At 38.2% G+C, this 16,492-nt stretch overlaps 1 non-coding gene across 1 annotated transcript; it reads left to right on the top strand.

Moving 5' to 3' along the window:
• Positions 1–15,944: 15,944 nt before the first annotated feature.
• On the top strand, positions 15,945–16,017 carry TRNAS-GGA (transfer RNA serine (anticodon GGA)). Its single transcript has one exon. It is a non-coding gene; the product is annotated as a tRNA-Ser (tRNA).
• Positions 16,018–16,492: the final 475 nt, after the last annotated feature.

Raw genomic sequence — 16,492 nt, forward strand, 5'->3', positions numbered from 1 at the left:
AATCAGATTGATTATATTATTTGTAGCCAAAGATGGAGAAGCTCTATACATCAGCAAAAACAAGACCAGGAGCTGACTGTGGCTCAGATCATGAGCTCCTTATTGCCATATCAGACTCAAATTGAAGAAAGCAGGGAAAACCACTAGACCATTCAGGTATGATCTAAATCAATTCCCTTATGGTTATACATTGGAAATGAAAAATAGATTCAAGGGATTAGATCTGATAGACAGAATGCCTGATGAACTATGGACAGAGATTTGTGACATTGTACAGAAGACAGGGATCAAGACCATCTCCAAGAAAAATAAACATAAAAAGGCAAAAATGGCTGTCTGGAGAGGCCTTACAAATAGCTGTGAAAAGAAGAGAAGCAAAAAGCAAAGGAGAAAAGGAAAGATACACCCATTTGAATGCAGAGTTCCAAAGATTAGCAAGGAGACATAAGAAACCCTTCTTCATTAATCAGTGCAAAGAAATAGAGGAAAACAATAGAATGGGAAAGACTGGCGATCTCTTCAAGAAAATTAGAGATACCAAGGGAACATTTCATGCAATGATGGGCTCAATAAAGGACAGAAGTGGTAGGGACCTAACAGAAGCAGAAGATATTAAGAAGTGGTGGCAAGAATACACAGATGAACTATACAAAAAGATCTTCACAATTCAGATAATCATGATGGTGCGATCACTCACCGAGCTAGACATCCTGGAATGCAAAGTCAAATGGGCCTTAGCAAGCATCACTATGAACAAAGCTAGTGGATGTGATGGAATTCCAGTTGAGCTATTTCAAATCCTGAAAGATGATGCTGTGAAAGTGAACTGCACTCAATATGCAAGCAAATTTGGAAAACTCAGCGGTGGCCACAGGACTGGAAAAGGTCAGTTTTCATTCCAATCCCAAAGAAAGGCAATGCCAAAGAATGCTCAAACTCACACACAATTGCACTCATCTCACACGCTAGTAAAGTAATGCTCAAAATTCTCCAAGCCAGGCTTCAACCGTACGTGAACTGTGAACTTTCAGATGTTCAAGCTGGATTTAGAAAAGGCAGAGGAACAAGAGATCAAATTGCCAACATCCGTTGGATCATCAAAATAGCAAGAGAGTTCCAGGAAAACATCTATTTCTGCGTTATCGACTATGCCAAAGCCTTTGACTATGTGGATCACAACAAACTGTGGAAAATTCTGAAAGAGGTGAGAATACCAGACCACCTGACCTGCCTCTTGAGAAACCTGTATTCAGGTCAGGAAGCAGCAGTTAGAACTGGACATGGAACAACAGACTAGTTCCAAATATGGAAAGGAGTATGTCAAGGCTGTATATTGTCACCGTGCTTCTTTAACTTATATGCAGGGTACATCATGAGAAATGCTAGGCTGAATGAAGCACAAGCTGGAATCAAGATTGCCAGGAGAACTATCAATAACCTCAGCTATGCAGATGACACCACCCTTATGGCAAAAGCAAAGAGGTGCTAAAGAGCCTCTTTATGAAAGTGAAAGAGGAGAGTGAAAAAGTTGGCTTAAAGCTCAACATTCAGAAAACAAAGATCATGGCATCTGGTCCCATCACTTCATGGCAGATAGATGGGGACACAGTGGAAACAGTGAGAGATTTTATTTCTCTGGGCTCCAAAATCACTGCAGATGGTGATTGCAACCATGAAATTAAAAGATGCTTACTCCTTGGAAGGAAAGTTATGACCAACTAGAGAGCATATTGAAAAGCAGAGACTTTGCCAACATGGTCTGTCTAGTCAAGTCTACGGTTTTTCCAGTGGTCATGTATGGTTGTGAGAGTTGGACTGTGAAGAAAGCTGAGCGCCGAATAATTAACGCTTTTAAACTGTGGTGTTGGAGAAGACTCTTGAGAGTCCCTTGGACTGTAAGGAGATCCAACCAGTCCATCCTAAAGGAGATCAATCCTGGGCATTCATTGGTAGGACTGATGCTAAAGATGAAACTCCAATCCTTTGGCCACCTCATGTGAAGAGTTGACTCATTGGAAAAGACTCTGATGCTGGGAGGGATTGGGGGCAGGAGAAGGGGATGATAGAGGATGAGATGGCTGGATGGCATCACCAACTCGATGGACATGTGTTTGAGTAAACTCTGGGAGTTGGTGATGGACAGGGAGGTCTAGCATGCTATAATTCATGGGGTCACAAAGAGTCCAACGTGACTGAGCTTCTGAACTGAACTCTACTGAACTGAAATCACTGCAGATGGTGACTGCAGCCACAAAATTAGAAGATGCTTACTCCTTGGAAGAAAAGTTATGAACAACCTAGACAGCATATTGAAAAGCAGAGACATACTGTGCCATCAAAGGTCTTTTTAATCAAGGCTATATTTTTTCCAGTAGTCGTGTATGGATGTGAGAGTTGGAGTATAAAGAAAGCTGAGCACTGAAGAACTGATGCTTTTGAACTGTGGTGTTGGAGAAGACTCTTGAGAGTCCTTTGGACTGCAAGGAATTCCAACAAGTACATCCTAAAGGAGACCAGTCCTGAGTGTTAATCAGAAAGACTAATGTTGAAGCTGAAACTCCAGCACTTTGGACACCTTATAAAAAGAGCTGACTCATCTGAAAAGACTCTGATGCTGGGAAAGATTGAGGGCAGGAGGAGAAGGGGACGACAGAGGCTGAAATGGTTGGATGGCATCACCGACTCAATGCACATGAGTTTGCATAAACTCCGGGAGTTGGTGATGGACAGGGAGGCCTGGCGTGCTGCAGTCCATGGGGTCACAAAGAGTTGGATACGACTGAGCAACTGAACTGAACTATCTTTTTAATTTCAGCCATTGTGGTAGGCATTTAGAAGTATCTCATTATGACATTCATTAACTCTTCCTCTACAACTATGATTAATAATGATGAATACTTTTTCATGAGATTTTTGATTATTTGCATATCTTCTTTTGTGAAATGTCTCTCCTTTGCCCATTTACTAATTGGATTCTTTATTTTGCATACAAGCCCTTTGTCAGATATATGTTTTGTGAATATTTTCTCCGTAGTCTGTGGATCGTCAATTTTTTGTCTTTAGCAGTATCTTTTCATGAGCAGACCTTTTAAATTTTGATAATGTATGACATCAGTTTTCTGTTTTTGGTTATTGCTTTCTCTAAGAAATATTTATTTATCCCATTATGAAGCTCTGTTTGTTGGGTTTTTTCCCCAAAAAAGCTGTTCTAAAAGCCGCAATTTTTCATGCTCAACTTTTTATCATTTAAAATTAACTTTTTTATATGGTATTAGGAAAGGATTAATATCCTTTTCCCTTTCTGTGTGGATATCCACTTATTCTAGCATTGTTGGTTAAAAAGCACTTTCCATTCCCACACTGAATTGATTTGACATTTTTGTCAAATATCGATTCACCACATATGTGTGGATCTATTTCTGGATTCTCCATTCTGACCTATTGATCTATTTGGCTATCTTTATTCCAATACCTCATTGAATTGATTATTGTAGCTTTGTAGTAACTTTTGAAGGCAATAGTATATGTTAAAGTCCTTGAACTTGGTTCTATTTTTCTGTATCATATAGTTACTCTACATCAGTTGCATTCACATATAAATTTTGGGATCAGCTTTTCAACTTATATTTTAAGAAATCCTGGCAATATTATGATTTTGGTTGAATTGAATCTGGAGGTTAATTTGAGGATAAGCAGTATCAATAATATTGAGTTTTCCAATCTATGAATTGGTATAGCTATCCATTTATTTAGGTCATCTTTAATTTGTCTCAGTGATTTAATGGTTTTCAGTATGGAGATTTTGCTTACCTTATGTTATGTTTATTCCAAAGTATTTTGTGTTTTCTGATGCTATTATAAATGGAGTTGACTTTAATTGTCCAGTTTTTTTGTTTCTAGTACACAGAAATATAATTGATCTTAGTATATGGACCTTGTATCTTGAGACCTTACTTATTCCTGACATTTGTTTTGTGTTTTTTTCTTTTTCCCCTTAATCAGTTTTATTATGGGAGTATTGATTTTATTAACATTTTTAAAGAATTGTCTTTAGCTTTTAATTCTTCTCTATTTTGCTTCTTTCTGTTGTATTGATTTCTGCTCTTTATTATTTTCTTTGTTCTACTACTAAGACTTTGTTCTATCCATCTTTTTCTAGCATCATAAAGATTATTATATCTTTCTTCTCTTCAAACATAAACATTTAAAATCATCATATCAGTTAAATCAGTTCTTTAGTTACATCATACACCTTTTTGGTGTGTTGAATTTTCATTATCATTCAGATAAGAATTATTTATACTTCTTGTGATTTCTTCTTTGATCCATGGGTTTATAGAAATTTAATGTTTTATTTCTAAATATTTATGACTTTTCTAGATAGCTTATTGTTCTTGATTTATTATTTAAATTATTTGTGATCAGAGAACATACTCTATAAGATGTAAATCAATTTGAATTATGCTGAGGCCTTTTATAAGCCCAACCTATGGTCTTATATCTAGTGAATATCTCATGTTTCCTGAGAATGAATGTACATTCTGCATTAGGGGCAGCACTGTACAAATGTAATATAGTCAAGATGGTTAACAGTGATCCAATTTCTAAAATTCTTGCTAATTATTTTGTCCTGTTGTTCTATCAATTACTAAGAAAAGAATGCTATAAATTTCAGCTAGCACTGTGCATTTATCTATTTCTCCCTTTAGTTCTCTAAGTTTTAACTTCATGTATTTTGAGGTAAAATTAAGCCAATACACATTTTTAAATTGTTATACCTTTCTGGTGAATTGACTCATATTATCATGAAATGTTATGCTTTATCTCTAATAAAACTCCATGTCTCAAAGTTTATTTTCTCTGATATTAATATAGGCACTCCAGCTGTCATATGAGTAGTATTTGCATGATAAAGCATTTTTCATCATTTTACATGCAACTTATTTCTGTTTTGTATTAAAGTGCATCTTTTATAGCCAGTATAGAGAGGTAAAACTTCCTTTTTGAGAATTTTAAAATTGATCTTATCAATTTATGGTTTTTATTGATGTATGCAGTCTTTTCATTTTAATGTAATTATTGATATGGTTAGTCTTAAATCTGCTATTTTGCTGGGTTTCTTTTGTATTTCATGTATATTTATTACTCATTTCCTGCATTTTTGAGGGAGTAATAGAATATTTTAGCATTCTATTTTGTTTCCTCCATTGATGTTTTAGCAATACTTTACATTTATATAAAATATATAAATTTGGTAGTTAAATTTTTGGCATTATATTTTGGTGATTGCTCTAGGGATTACAATATGCATTGTTAACGTTCATATCTATTTAGCGTTAATAATATATTTCTTAATATAAAGCACAATTATCTTTAATCAGTACAGATTTATCTACCCCCTCATTCTTTAGTATTTTAGTTATACTAACTGTCAGTTCAGTTCAGTTCAGTTCAATCGCTCAGTCACGTCCGACTCTTTGCCACCCCATGAATCACAGCACGTCAAGCCTCCCTGTCCATCACCAACTCCCGGAGTTCACTCGGACTCACCTTCATCGAGTCAGTGATGCCATCCAGCCGTCTCATCCTCGGTCGTCCCCTTCTTCTCCTGCCCCCAATCCCTCCCAGCATCAAAGTCTTTTCCAATGAGTCAACTCTTTGCATGAGGTGGCCAAAGTACTGGAGTTTCAGCTTTAGCATCATTCCTTCCAAAGAAATCCCAGGGCTGATCTCCTTCAGAATGGACTGGTTGGATCTCCTTGCAGTCCAAGTACCTGTGTTAAAATCTTACATACAGTATTATAATCTTATAAATGGCAAATTGTCATCTGTATTTTTAAGAGAAAAGAATATATGTATGGTCCATCTTGATTTTTCATTGTTTCTTTATTTGCAAATTCACCTACCCACTAAAATGTCTCTGTAACCCAAAATCAGTACTCACGGCTCTTTCAGGGTCATTTGCAGACATAACAGAGGTGAGTGATGGGAATCACGTGGTGCACACTTTCTTATTTGAGCTCAAATGACGCTGCGCTCTGCTGTGTTACTTCAGCTCTCATACTGTGAACAAGTGTCCTTTCCATGGTCTATTTAGTGCTGTATCTGTGGCATTTTTATGCATATTTTGGTGATTTTGCTGTCTAGAATAACCCTCAAGTGTTGGTCTCAAGTTCTATCCATTTCTTAAACATAAGAAGGCTGTGGGAAAACATATGTGTGAGATAAGCTTCATTCAGGCATACGTTATCATTCTGCTGGCTGAGTTCAATGCTAATGAATCAATGATATATATTAAATAACTTGTCTGGAAGCAGAAACATAGATAAAATAAAAGTATATATGGATTGAATAAAAATGTGATCAGAGGTTCACAGGAACCTACTCTTGTTTTTTCCCCTAGAAACAATGATTCAGTATTTGCTAATTCAATGTTCTTGACTATGTTATACAACATAATTACTGTGAATAACAAAAATCCATTATATAGTACATATATTTTATCTGAAAGTACTGTATGTGTTGATATAGCTATAGCTCCATATCTTCCTATCATCTCTCTATATTTTATATATGCCCACGTATTTTCTAATTCTAGAAACCTCCATTTTCTCATTTAGATTCAGGTGTCGTTTCTCTTCAGCCAGAAAAATTTCATTCACCATATCTTGCTGTGCAAGTCTACTGGTAACAAATATACCTGGTTTTTATTCACCTTAAAATGTCTTATTCTTAGCTTTCAATTTTGAATAGTATTTTCATTGTATATAGAAAACTGAGTCAACCAGTTTTGCCTTTCAGCAGTATCTAAATGTTGTACCATGTCTTCTGGCCTTCATTCTTTCTTTTGAAGTCAACAATTATTCTCGTCATTATTACACAACATGTCATTTCTTTTTGCCTACTTTCAAGATTGTGTTACTATCACTGATTTTCCGGAAGTTTGACTTTTATGTAACTGTATCTAATTTCTTTTGCATTTATCCTTCTAGGGGTTTGGTGAGAGTCTTAGGTCTATAAACCGATTTCTTTCACCAAATTTGGAAATATTTAGGCCATTAATAATTCAAGTACTTCTTCTGTCTCATTCTCTCTTCTCGGAATTCCATTACATATGTGATAAATTGCTTAATGCTGTTCAATAGGTCATTGAGGCTCTTTTCATTTTTCTTCAATCTTACTTTTTCTGTACTCTCTTCAGTGCATAGTTTTTTGATACACATTCAAGCTTACTAATTTTTTTCTACTATTATCTCCAATCTCATTGGAGATAGATAGGTCTATGTTCAATTAGACCCATCCCATATTTTAAAATTTTCAGTTATTGTTCTTTCTCGCACTGAATTTTCCCTTTGGCTCTTTATAATAGTTTCTACTTCTCTGCTGACACTCCCATATGTTCATTTAATTTGTGTATATCTCCCTTTAAGTCCTAGAACATATTTATTATGCCTACATCAAGGTTTTATCTGTTTAATTACAAAACTTGCATCATTTTAAGGTTGGTTTCTAAAGATCATCTTTCCTTGATGTGGATCCCTTTTAAAATTTCTTTTTCACTGAAGTGTAATTGCTTTCCAGTGTCGTGTTACTTTCTGCTATACAGTATGGTGAACGAGCTGTGGGTGTACATATATCCCCTCCCTCTTAATCCTCTCTCCTACCCTCCCCCATTTCATTCCTTTAGGTCATCACAGAGCACTGAGCTGATCTCCCTGACCCGCACAGCGGATTCCCACTGTCTGTTTTACATATGGTAGTATGTACATGTCCCTGCCACTCTCTCAACTCATCCCACCGTCTCCTTCCCGCACTGTGTCCACAAGTCCACCTCTAGTGCAGCTGCATCTCTGTTCCTTCCCTTGAAATAGGTTCATCAGTTCCACTTCCTAGATTTCGTACATATGTGTTCATATGTGTTTGTTTTTCTCTAACTTGCTTCACTCTGCATGATAGACTCTAGGTTCATCTACATCACTACAAATGACCCAACTGAGTTCCTTGTTATCACTGAGTAATATTCCTTTGTGTCTATGTACCACATCTTCTTTATCCACTCATTTGTCAATGGACATTTAACTTGCTTCCTTGTCTGGTTATTGTAAATAATGCTGCAGTGAACACTGCGGTATATGTTAGATCACCGTAATATAATAAAAAATATTTGATCTTTGGCCCCAGGTCCTGGCATAGGGCTCCTAAAGCCCTCAAAATCCCCTGAGTAATAAGTGTCTGATATGCTAATGAAATAGAGAAGATAGAAGAAGGCTGAGGGCTGAAGAACTGATGCTTTCGAATTGTGGTGCTGGCAAAGACTCTTGAGAGTCCCTTGGAGGCAATCCTAAAGGAAATCAACTCTGAATATTATTGGAAAGGCTGATGCTAAAGCTCAAGCTCCAATACATTGGCCACCTGATTCAAAGAACTGACTCATTGGAAAAGACCCTAATGCTGGGGAAGATTGAAGGCAGGAGGAGAGGGGGTCGACAAAGGATGAGATGGTTGGATGACATCACTGACTCGAAGGACGTGAGTTTGAGCAAACTCCCGGAGTTGGTGATGGACAGGGAAGCCTGGCGTGCTGCAGTCACAAACAGTCAGCCATGACTGAGTAACTGGCCTGAACTGGACTTCTAATTATAACCTCATAAAAACTCCTAATGTGGAAAATTCCCAGGTTGGTGAGCCCACAAAGTGCTGAGACGGTGACATACCCAAAGAGACCATGGAAACTGTGTCTCCCCACCCAATAACTTGTCCTTTGTATCTCTTCCATTTGGCTGTTATTGCATGTGCTCAGACACTCAGTTGTATCCAACTCTTTGCGACCCCATGGACTGTAGTCTGGTAGGCTCCTCTGTCCATGGGATTCTCCCAGTCAGAATACTGGAGTGGGGTGCCATTTCCTCCTCTAGGGGATCTTTCTGACCCAGGGATTGAACCCTCATCTCTTGTGTCTCCTTCATTGGCAGGCAGATTCTTTACCACTAGTGCCACCTTTGAAGCCCTGATTGTATCCTTTATAATAAACTGGTATTGGTAAGAAAAGCACTTCCCTGAGTTCTGTGAGTCATTCTGGTGAATGATCAAATTCATTTATAGCTGGTCAGTAAAAATTATGAGTGCCCCCTGGGACTTGTGACTACCATCAGAAATCGGGGCAGGTTTGAGAAACTAAGCCCCTTAACTTATGGCGTCTCCTCTAATTATGAGGAGTTAGTATCTAAGAATTGGAGAGTTGATGTTGGAGAAGACACCACACACATGGTGTTGGGAGGGAAAAAAGCCTCATTCGGTTTAGAAGCTGTGTCTGAAAGAACCCAAGAGTCACATTTTCCTGTTTCTTCACGTTTAGTGACACCACACACTGCAAGTGGTATGTTTGTAGAAACCCTGACTTCTATTTTGCTCCTCTTAAGGGCAAACTTTGTCCTATAAGGCAGTTATTTTGTCCAGACTCAAACTCCAGTTCTATCTTCTCTGTGTGGAACAGCAGGTGAAATCTCTGCTGACTTTCTCATCCTCTAAATGCTGATTGCATTAGCATCTGGACTCCCTGAGGGTTTCCCTGAGGGTTTCTGGTCTCTCTGAGGGTTCCCCTAAAAATAAGAGCTTTGGTCTACAGCCTAGGGGTGGTTTAGATTTTTCATGTAGACTTGAGGTGTAAGTCTGTGTATGGTTCCCTCCCTTCCATAACTTCCTCCATTGGTTTATTCTGCTGCCCACACCTGTAAGGCTTCGGCTTTCTGTCGCCTGACCCTCACTAAACTTCAAATCTTACGCTTCACAGTCAATCAGTTCAGTCGCTCAGTCGTGTCTGACTCCTTGCGACCTCATGGACTGCAGCATGCCAGGCTTCCCTGTCCATCACCAGCCCCTAGAGCTTACTCAAACTCATGTCCACCGAGTCGGTGATGCCACCCAACCATCTCATCCTTTGTTGTTGCCTTCTCCTCCTGCCTTCTTTGGCCTTCAATCTTTCCCAGCATCAGGGTCTTTTCCAATTGAGTCGGTTCTTCACATCAGGTGGCCAAAGTATTGGAGTTTCAGCTTCAGCATCAGTCCTTCCAGTGAATATTCAGAGCTAATTTCCTTTAGGATGGACTGGTTGGATCTCCTTGCAGTCCAAATGATGCTCAAGAGTCTTCTCCAACACCACAGTTTAAAAGCATCAATTCGTTAGTGATCAGCTCTCTTTATAGTCCAACTCTCACATCCATACGTGACTATTGGAAAAACCATAGCTTTGACTAGATGGACCTTTCTTGGCAAAGTAATGTCTCGGCTTTTTAATATGCTGTCTGGGTTGCTCATAGCTTTTCTTCCAAGGAGCAAGTATCTTTTATTTTCATGGCTGCAGTCACCATCTGCAGCGATTTTGGAACCCCCAAAATTAAGTCTCTCATTGTTTCCATTGTTTCCTCATCTATTTGCCATGAAGTGATGGGACCAGATGCCATGATCTTAGTTTTCTGAATGTTGAGCTTTCAGCCAACTGTTTCACTCTCCTCTTTCACTTTTACCAAGAGGCTCTTTAGTTCTTCTTCACTTCTTGCCATAAGGGTGGTGTCATCTGCATAGCTGAGGTTATTGATATTTCTCCCGGCAATCTTGATTCCAGCTTGTGCTTCATCCAGCCCAGCGTTTCTCATGATGTACTCTGCATAGAAGTTAAATAAGCAGGGTGACAATATACAGCCTTGACGTCCTCCTTTCCCTATTTGGAACCAGTCTCTTGTTCCATGTCCAGTTCTAACTGTTGCTTCACAGTTCCTCTTTTAAGGGAAGACTCCCTCTAGTTTCTGTTTGCTGTTGGCCGTGCAGTTTTCTGAACCTTCAAATAGTTGTGAGTGTGTTTGTGTTTATTGTTTCTCAGATTTTAAGACTGTTTCTGTGGGAGAGTTAGTTTGACTAAATAAGTCCACCATCACCTGTCACTTGCTTGTAATTTGAAAATAAGATATATTCTTGAAAGGAAACAAACAGAAACATAAATGCACTATAAATGCTTAGTATGCAGTCTATGGCTTCCATTTAATATCTGGGATTAACTAGTTTGAATTCTGATCATTTGACCAATCTGGGCTTAAAAACAATTTAAAGAAACTTGTAGCTTATAAATAGATTATTTTCTTAGCCTCAGATAGAAAGAGGACCTAACATTCTCGTCATTTACATAATAGTGAAAGTGAAAGTTGTTCAGTCGTGTCCAACTCTTTGTGACCCCACAGACTCTACTGTCCATGGAATTCTCTAGGCCTGAATACTGGAGTGGGCAGCCTTTCCCCTCTCCAGGGGATCTTCCCAACCAGGGATCGAACCCAGTTCTCCTACATTGCAGGTGGATTCTTTACCAGCTGAGCCACAAGGAATAAATACTTGATATTTTATTACTTAAAAGTAAGTTTTATATACCTCATCACACTATTATCAGAAAAGTTGAACACTTGGCTAGTGTTGCACTATTCATATGTAACATTGCCCATCACACTACTTGGGAGATCTTCTTACTCCTCATGCTTCTTTTGCTCAAAGCCCTTCAGAGGCTTCAAGCTCTAACCATGACCTACAAGACCCCACCTAATGTGGCCCCCATTTATGTCTCTTCCCTTCCAAAGTTCTCTCCTTTGGTTACTCTACTCCAGCCATATTGGTCTCCTGACTTTTCTTGAAACATGCCAGGTACAGTCAGACCTCAGCGCTTTTCCCTCTGCATGGAATTCTTCTTCCCAGATAATCTCATCATTAGTTCCTTTTTTCCCCCAGGTATTTGTTCAGAAGTGACATTCTTAGAGCAAGCTTCCAACTTTACTTCTTTTTACCAAACTCTGGTCCTGCTGCTTGCCACTCAAAGACCAACACTCATGAGAGCAAATGTTGGTAGACAAGAAAATTGCTTTTAATTAGAATGATGGCAATCTAGGGAGATGGTGACTCAGTGTCCCCCCAAAACCACCCCTGAAGATTCGTCTCAGCCATGAAAGATTTAAAGGGGAAAAGGGAAAGTAATCTCAGTCAGTCATTGAGAGGGGGATCAGTGTTGTCATTCCTCACTGAGTGCAGGTTTGTTGACTGCGAGATTTTTTTTTTTTTAAATACTATCTTATTCACACAGCTTGTTCTTGAGATTACTAAAGGGGAAGCTAGGGAAGAGATCTGGTCATTTGTTAATTACTTATTCTTCATGTTTACTTCTTTGATCTTTGGAAAGAAGCAACAGATTAGGCAAGGGATTATGTGATCAAAAGATTTGAAGGACTTCCCTGGTGGTCCAGTGGTTAAGACTATGCATTTCCAATGCCAGGGGTGAGGGTTCGATCCTTAGTCAGGGAGCTAAGATCCCACATGTCATGCAGTACACCAAAATTTAAAAAAAGAAAAGAAAATAGATTTGTAGGGTATGTGTAGGTTAGAGATGAGCAGAGCATGGGGCAGGGGCTGCTTAAAGGATAGTCACATGACAAAGGGGCCTCATGTAAAGACTCTTTCCTGCCTTACACTCTCTAAAATTACAACACCCTCCCCCCTCTAAAAAAACCCGTTTAGTACTACTTCCCTTATTATATGTCTCTCTTTAACATAGAATCACTTTCTTATTTATCTTATTTATTTTCTAGATTTATTTACTAGTTACTAGAATGTTATCTTCATAAAGGCAGAAATTTGTTTATTTTTCGTTCATTCTTATGATACCCTAGAATGATAGCCTGCATATAAGTGCTAAAAAAATGTGTTGAGTGAGTAAATATATGAAACTCCCTTGATATTCTTTGGAATCCTATTAAACATTCACCATCGAGAACTTTCATAGTTGAGTCACGTATACACAATCAGCTTTTGGTATTATAGAAGCTTTAGAGGCTCACATTTATATTTTCAATTCAATTCCTTCACTGGGAAATGTTGCTTTTTATTATACTGTAGGGGGTTTATACATTATTATTATAAGACAAATACTATTATTATGAACCACACTGAAACCCAAAATTTAGTCCAATGAAAATATCTCTATGCTCTGACCAATGGCCCATGGTAAATAGTACTTTTTGGTCTTGTTATACTGAAATTTTCTCATATATATTTGTGTGTGCAATATGTATATGTAATATTAGTACAATCAAGGTTCTTTTACCAGTTTTGTGATAATGAAAATATCTAACACCTGGCTGTGTGATGTAACATGAACTGGAAAAAAAATATAACACACTAGCGAGTATAGCACAAATAAGGAGTGAAATATGATTCTTCTAAAATTAAAAAATACAATGGATTGTAATTGGCCCAATTCTTTGGAGAGTAAGAAAAACCAAAAGGGAAATGTCAAAGAGGAAAGAGGATTGGCTTCTGCAAGAGCACATTTCTGCCTTGGTCTGCATGCTTGGGCAACTTTAATGAACCATCTCATCTTTGAGGGAATTTGGCTCCTGCTTTGTTTTATGTCCAGCCCTTGACCTTAGGGGAATGACCTAGAAGTACTGGCAATGAGATTTCAAATGATGTTGATTACAGTACATTCCAGTCCAGTAAAAGATCTCGTACTTTCCTTCAAGTTCAACACGATGGGATTTGACCTATAATATTTTTATAGATAGCCATAATTGAGCACCAAGGGGACACGTGACTTGCACAGCAGGACTAGTTTTCTCTGATTATCAGATCCTTGACAGTTGAAATTACTTTCATTTTCTAATACTCAAGTGCCCCCAGGCAAGTCAATCTCCCCTCCCACTACCAAACTCCCCCAGCCCTCCCCCAAGTGTCCCCTGGGTCCCAGGGCTCCCTGTGCCCTCCATTTGTTTGTCAGCTCCTGAGCTATGAAAAAAAACATTTCTAAATGGTGTCTTATCCAGGTCACCTATAAATGTCACTATTTTCCATATCTGGGAGCACAAGTACGTAGCAACAATTGTAACAGCTACGATATTCTTATTGTTTCCTTTGTTACCAATTCACACAGAATTTGTAATTGTATTGAAGGCATTTAGCCAAATCATAAATCCTAAACTAGTCAATAGAAATGGTGACAAATTAATAAATTGATCATATAGGTTTAAGATCTGTAAATTGCTGATTTTAATTTCCACTCTGGATCCTCAACAACCCCAAATTTGATGTCTCTGACTAAACCTTCTTGGCCATCATTCAGATTCTACCCTACTCCTCAAAACATAGCTTTTGATTTTTACTCCTTTCCATCTAGAGGGATGAATTTCTTCCACTTCATTCCTCACCTTACTTTTTACTTAACTACTTAAATATCCCACTCTAAGCAAATATGTTATAATAAATTTCAAATGAAATTAAGCACAGACTTACTGGGTAAAATATATAATAGCCAAGAAAGGGAAAAAAAAGAGTTGTTATATCTATCACTCAGAGATGGCCACAGATAATTTTTGGAAGATATACATATATATGGAACATTAGTTACACATCTGTACTGATATGAAATTATGCACATCACTGTATATATTGTAACTTTCAGAAGTATCTACTATCATCTTTATATTCAGTTGTGTGTGCTAACGTGCTTCAGTCATGTCTGACTCTTTGCAACCCTATGGACTATAGCCTTCCAGGCTCTTCTGTCCATGGGATTCTCTGGACAAGAATACTGGAGTGGGTTGCCATGCTCTCCTCCAGGAGATCTTCCCAACCAAGGGATCAAACTCTTCTCCTGCAGGTCCTGCATTTCAGGTGAACTCTTTCCTGCTAAGCCATTGAGAAGTACCCATTTATACCATAATTCTCAATGTTTTCTTAAAGATGTAGCATTTGTGGTTTAGAGCGTGGCCTCTAGAGCCAGACTGCCTAGGCTCAATTCTACCTATTAGATGTATGGCCATGGGTTAATTCCATAACCTCGATGTGATTCAATTTTCTCATTTATAAAATTGAAATAATAAAAGAACCCCCACATAATCTTGAGTAGATTAAGTCAATTAACATTTGTGTAGAACATAGAACTCTGTCTGATACATAGTCAGTACTATATAAGCATCTATTTGTATCACCATCATCATTACTATTCCCTTTGGGGGTGCATTAGGCTGCTAGAATACCACAGACAGAATGGTTTAAACAACAGAATACCATAGACTACATGGTTTAAACAACAGAATTTATTTCCTTGCAGTGCACAATGCAGACATCCAAGATCAAGGTTGGTTTCTAGTGAGGACTTTCTTCTTTGCTTGCAGACAGCTGCCTTCTTGTTGTGTCTTCACATGGCCATTTCTCTGGTGTGTACACTCCTGGTATTACTACTTCTTGTAATGCCATCAGTCCTATCAGATTAGGGCTCCATTCTTAGGACCTCACTTAACCTTCATTATCGTCTGAAAGGCCCTCTTTCCAAATATAGTCCCATTGAGGGTGAGGGCTTCCATTTACAAGTTTTGAGGGGACACAACTTAGTCTACAGCAGAGATGTATGCTTATTTAGTTACTGTTAGACATTTAGACTGATTTCTGGTTCTTGACAGGTAGAGTCTGATGTCGATGGGGGAAGAGGTCGTTTTATTTTACTTAAAGAGTAATGATAAAGTTGCTAAAACATAACCATATAAAAGAAAGAAGGGAGAATAGCATGAGGTCAACAAGAAATGCCTAAAGGTGATAGTTCAGGTGGAATGTCTCAGAAAGGAAAACAGATACATTATCATGTGTTTATAAATATAGGGTCAAGAGGTTTTTAGGTTTTAGAGAGTCTGGAGACGAATTACTGGTCTGCATATTTTTTTCTAATTAAGGAAGCAAAATTGAGGCAATCATGAACCTCAGGAAAAATAAAAGTTTTCAGAAATTACACTGCATTAACTCAACTGTGAATAATGTTAGTCATCATATAAAGTCAGTCATATTTATGTAAATACTGAATACAAATAATAACAAATTATTAGGTAACCCTAGGAGAATTGAAAGGAATGTATATGTAATGGGCTTCCCTGGTGGCTCAGAGGTTAAAGTGTCTGCCTGGAATGCAGGAGACCCGGGTTTGATCCCCGGATCGGGGAGATCCCCTGGAGAAGGACATGGCAACCCACTCCAGTACTCTTGCCTGGAGAATCCCATGGAGGGAGGAGCCTGGTAGGGGGGTCCATGGGGTCGCAAAGAGTCGAACATGACTGAGTGACTTCACTTTCACTTTCCGGTTCTTACCACAAAGATATTCATGCCTCAGTGAACACTGTCCATTACTATTTCCTCAGTGTAAGTTCATTTAAATTGAAATATTAAAGTTTATATAGAATATTAAGACTTTTGAGACATTGCTAAATTGCCCTCCAGAAAGGTTATACCAATTTACATGTCCATTAGCCGTATAAGACTTATTTTATTTTCAATTTGTTGAAAGAAATACAGCCATTTTAGATATTTCTAAAGCCTGGTCCCTCTCCAGCATCCCTGTGCCTTCACTTCCCTTCCCCCAATATACACAAAAGGGCAAGTTGGGAAAAATATTGTTATGTGATATTATTGAAAAGTAATA

The sequence above is a fragment of the Ovis canadensis genome, chromosome 2 (assembly GCF_042477335.2).
Source record: "Ovis canadensis isolate MfBH-ARS-UI-01 breed Bighorn chromosome 2, ARS-UI_OviCan_v2, whole genome shotgun sequence".
Taxonomy (NCBI): Eukaryota; Metazoa; Chordata; class Mammalia; order Artiodactyla; family Bovidae; genus Ovis; species Ovis canadensis.